General features: G+C 52.9%; 1 non-coding gene across 1 annotated transcript in view; it reads left to right on the plus strand.

Moving 5' to 3' along the window:
- Positions 1–3752: 3752 nt before the first annotated feature.
- Positions 3753–5000, plus strand: part of LOC126433979 (small subunit ribosomal RNA) — a 1909-nt gene continuing 661 nt past the window's right edge. Inside the window, exon 1 of the ribosomal RNA XR_007578894.1 lies at positions 3753–5000. This exon is cut by the window's right edge and continues 661 nt beyond it. This is a non-coding gene — a ribosomal RNA (small subunit ribosomal RNA).

Genomic DNA, 5000 nt, shown 5'->3' on the forward strand with positions numbered 1-5000 from the left:
TGCTGATAATCACTAGCCATACACTGGGGGAAACGGCCGACAGGGGCAGCAACATAGTGGAGCCGCAGTGTCACTAATGTACAGAGATAGAACAGTTTCGACTGGAACCAGAGTAACCGTATACACGGCACTGATTAGTAATAAATGCAGAGCCATCAGAATACAGATAATATATACAACCGTCCCTATACATGCTGAAAGACTCTGCACACAATGAGAACCACACGTCAGCCAGACACTATCACACACTACTCTCTGCCTCTAACAGGCACACACACAATATCTAACCACCAGCATGGAAGAACATCCGGTGCATCCTCTCCGCCACATTACACAATCCACACTATCATAACCAGACCGGGAGGTCCACCCAGAAAACAGAATATCCCACCCTTCCGACATCCGCCATTGCTCAGCTAAGCCACGAACACCCACACATGTCCTACACAGGGGTGCACCCAACATCACCATACTGCCTCCTGTCACAGTACACAAACAATGGCAGGAATGAAAGACACAGATCTGCCACAACCTTGGAATCGGAGCGCCGCCTGTCATGAGCCACAAGTGCATCCTGACGTGACAAATCGGATGATCCCGCAGGCATGCACTTACGATAATCACTATCAACGAACCTGCCGCCGCCCCCCCCCCCCCCAAATACACCTTTCCCTACAACAATGTGTACCTTAACCTAAGCTATATCGTACCTTAACCTAACCGACATTGCGCCTTAACCTAACCTACGTTGTACCTTAACCTAACCTATGTTGTACCTTAACCTAACCTATGTTGTACCTTAACCTAACCTACGTTGTGCCTTAACCTAACCTACGTTGTGCCTTAACCTAACCTACGTTGTGCCTTAACCTAACCTACGTTGTGCCTTAACCTAACCTACGTTGTGCCTTAACCTAACCTACGTTGTGCCTTAACCTAACCTACGTTGTGCCTTAACCTAACCTACGTTGTGCCTTAACCTAACCTACGTTGTGCCTTAACCTAACCTACGTTGTGCCTTAACCTAACCTACGTTGTGCCTTAACCTAACCTACGTTGTGCCTTAACCTAACCTACGTTGTGCCTTAACCTAACCTACGTTGTGCCTTAACCTAACCTACGTTGTGCCTTAACCTAACCTACGTTGTGCCTTAACCTAACCTACGTTGTGCCTTAACCTAACCTACGTTGTGCCTTAACCTAACCTACGTTGTGCCTTAACCTAACCTACGTTGTGCCTTAACCTAACCTACGTTGTGCCTTAACCTAACCTACGTTGTGCCTTAACCTAACCTACGTTGTGCCTTAACCTAACCTACGTTGTGCCTTAACCTAACCTACGTTGTGCCTTAACCTAACCTACGTTGTGCCTTAACCTAACCTACGTTGTGCCTTAACCTAACTTACGTTGTGCCTTAACCTAACTTACGTTGTGCCTTAACCTAACTTACGTTGTGCCTTAACCTAACCCATGTTGTGCCTTAACCTAACCCATGTTGTGCCTTAACCTAACCCATGTTGTGCCTTAACCTAACCCATGTTGTGCCTTAACGTAACCCATGTTGTGCCTTAACGTAACCCATGTTGTGCCTTAACGTAACCCATGTTGTGCCTTAACGTAACCCATGTTGTGCCTTAACGTAACCCATGTTGTGCCTTAACGTAACCCATGTTGTGCCTTAACGTAACCCATGTTGTGCCTTAACGTAACCCATGTTGTGCCTTAACGTAACCCATGTTGTGCCTTAACGTAACCCATGTTGTGCCTTAACGTAACCCAATTTGTGCCTTAACGTAACCCAATTTGTGCCTTAACGTAACCCAATTTGTGCCTTAACGTAACCTAATTTGTGCCTTAACGTAACCTAATTTGTGCCTTAACGTAACCCATATTGCGCCTCAACCTAACCTATATTGTGCCTTAACCTGACGCACGTTGTCGCTGAACCTGCTCTGTAATTGTTATGCAACTCGTTAAATTAGTGTAGTGTTGCCTAACCGCAACCCTCGCAATATAGTTCGCTATTCGCACTGCCCGGTCCCCTGTGTATCGCGTCATGTTAAACACCTTGCAAGTGTTGCTGACTTTCCACATGCTCCTGCTATACACTGTAATGTGGATAGCAGCAGGACGTACATGCCCCCCCCCTTCCCCCCTGCCTTCGCAAGCTGGTCGTTGAGAAGTTTGCATGTTCAATGCCCTTCGCATGCCGACGTACTCAGCCTACGTTGTGGTACGGCCTGTCACCTGTCCGCGGATGTACGCAAAACCCACAAACTGTGCTGCACATTGGTCCGTATGTACTGAATGATACATCGTGGCACATGTGTGACCGTACGACGACTGCGCCTAGCAACGGCGGACCATACAGTCCAAATATTGTGGACGCAGCTACGTGTCGTCTCCCTTTAGGAGCTGGATTGCAGTGTGGTACGCCATTCAGACGTGTGGGAGGAACGGACGCCCTGGATGGCGATCAGCATGAGCAGTCTGTTGATGTAGTGGAGCGTGTATTCGGACGTAGTCGTCTCTTCTCACACACTGTGATAGCATGTTGCACCGCGTTCCACATCTGCGACATGCTGCAGAGGCCGGCTGACAGTCGTTCGCGCAATGGACACCGCATACGTACGGGGGCTACCTTCCACGTGTTCTCTAGGCGTGCACATGTTGTTGCGTCTATGTGGGCAGACGTAGTGTGTTGTGACACCTGACACAGGCATGCAATACTCGTTGCAAATGGCGATGGACGTCTACGTTTGCTGGTGACGTTACGCAAATGAACAACTGGTAACCCGTTGTGGTGCGGTTGTTCTCGCTAGAGGTGAATCAGTGTTGGCGACGATCGGTCGAGCTATTAACCGGTTGTTTCATGGATACCCACCATGCCCACGAACGTGAAAGGGGACCCACCATGCCCACGAACGTGAAAGGGGGATCTGGGTGTGAGGCGATACGCGGCGGTGGCTGGGTGGGACCGTCCCCGGCCGGTGAGGGGGGGCCGCCCGGCGTGCTGGCAGCGCGGTGCGTGGGCGCACGCGCTACAGCCGGCTGGTGGGGGCGGCCAGTGGCAGGCGCGCCGGCCGACGGACGCGGCAGGCGGCGCAGCTGCGCGCCGGCGCCCCCTGCTCGCGGCGCCTTGCGGCCAAAGTAGGTCCTCGCGGGCCCGGTGCGAAGCGCGGTGGCCATCTGCAGTGTGCTGGTCCGATTGAGGACTGTGTGCGCTGAGGATGCGCCGCCGCCCGGCGCTCGGCGCCGCGACGCCGTCTGCTGCTCGGTCGCCCCAGCGGTTCTCGCAGGTGGTTTGTATCGCAGCTGTGCGGACGTGTTGGCGCGTGCGCTGTGCTGGGAGAGTTCGCTTCGGCACCCAAGTGGGGCTTTTGTCCTTCTGTGGCGCTGGCGTTGGAGCTGCCGGTCACCGTAGGTGGCGCGTGTTGTCTCCCGCCGGCAATGCCACGACAGCACGCTCCCGGGCCTCTGTCGGCAGCGGCAAGCTCAGTTGGGAGCACGGGTGGTCGCACCTAAAGCGTCTACTCGCCTAACTCCGGGCGATTGCGCCTCTCTCGAACCCGACCAAGTACTTAGGACGGCGCTGCGCGCCGCCGGGACCTGAGAGGGTTTCGAGGTGTGTTGTGCAGGGGAGCTCAGCCTCCTCCTGTTTGCAGAATAATTGAGCGGACGCTTGCGTGTTCGCGCGGGCCCCCGGGACACACTCCCGGGCGGCCGGCTGCTCAGCTCTAGTTGACGCAGCTCCCTGGTTGATCCTGCCAGTAGTCATATGCTTGTCTCAAAGATTAAGCCATGCATGTCTCAGTACAAGCCGCATTAAGGTGAAACCGCGAATGGCTCATTAAATCAGTTATGGTTCCTTAGATCGTACCCACGTTACTTGGATAACTGTGGTAATTCTAGAGCTAATACATGCAAACAGAGTCCCGACCAGAGATGGAAGGGACGCTTTTATTAGATCAAAACCAATCGGTCGGCTCGTCCGGTCCGTTTGCCTTGGTGACTCTGAATAACTTTGGGCTGATCGCACGGTCCTCGTACCGGCGACGCATCTTTCAAATGTCTGCCTTATCAACTGTCGATGGTAGGTTCTGCGCCTACCATGGTTGTAACGGGTAACGGGGAATCAGGGTTCGATTCCGGAGAGGGAGCCTGAGAAACGGCTACCACATCCAAGGAAGGCAGCAGGCGCGCAAATTACCCACTCCCGGCACGGGGAGGTAGTGACGAAAAATAACGATACGGGACTCATCCGAGGCCCCGTAATCGGAATGAGTACACTTTAAATCCTTTAACGAGTATCTATTGGAGGGCAAGTCTGGTGCCAGCAGCCGCGGTAATTCCAGCTCCAATAGCGTATATTAAAGTTGTTGCGGTTAAAAAGCTCGTAGTTGGATTTGTGTCCCACGCTGTTGGTTCACCGCCCGTCGGTGTTTAACTGGCATGTATCGTGGGACGTCCTGCCGGTGGGGCGAGCCGAAGGCGTGCGACCGCCTCGTGCGTGCTCGTGCGTCCCGAGGCGGACCCCGTTGAAATCCTACCAGGGTGCTCTTTATTGAGTGTCTCGGTGGGCCGGCACGTTTACTTTGAACAAATTAGAGTGCTTAAAGCAGGCAAGCCCGCCTGAATACTGTGTGCATGGAATAATGGAATAGGACCTCGGTTCTATTTTGTTGGTTTTCGGAACCCGAGGTAATGATTAATAGGGACAGGCGGGGGCATTCGTATTGCGACGTTAGAGGTGAAATTCTTGGATCGTCGCAAGACGAACAGAAGCGAAAGCATTTGCCAAGTATGTTTTCATTAATCAAGAACGAAAGTTAGAGGTTCGAAGGCGATCAGATACCGCCCTAGTTCTAACCATAAACGATGCCAGCCAGCGATCCGCCGCAGTTCCTCCGATGACTCGGCGGGCAGCCTCCGGGAAACCAAAGCTTTTGGGTTCCGGGGGAAGTATGGTTGCAAAGCTGAAACTTAAAGGAATTGACGG

This window comes from Schistocerca serialis, unplaced genomic scaffold, assembly GCF_023864345.2.
Source record: "Schistocerca serialis cubense isolate TAMUIC-IGC-003099 unplaced genomic scaffold, iqSchSeri2.2 HiC_scaffold_1178, whole genome shotgun sequence".
Taxonomy (NCBI): Eukaryota; Metazoa; Arthropoda; class Insecta; order Orthoptera; family Acrididae; genus Schistocerca; species Schistocerca serialis.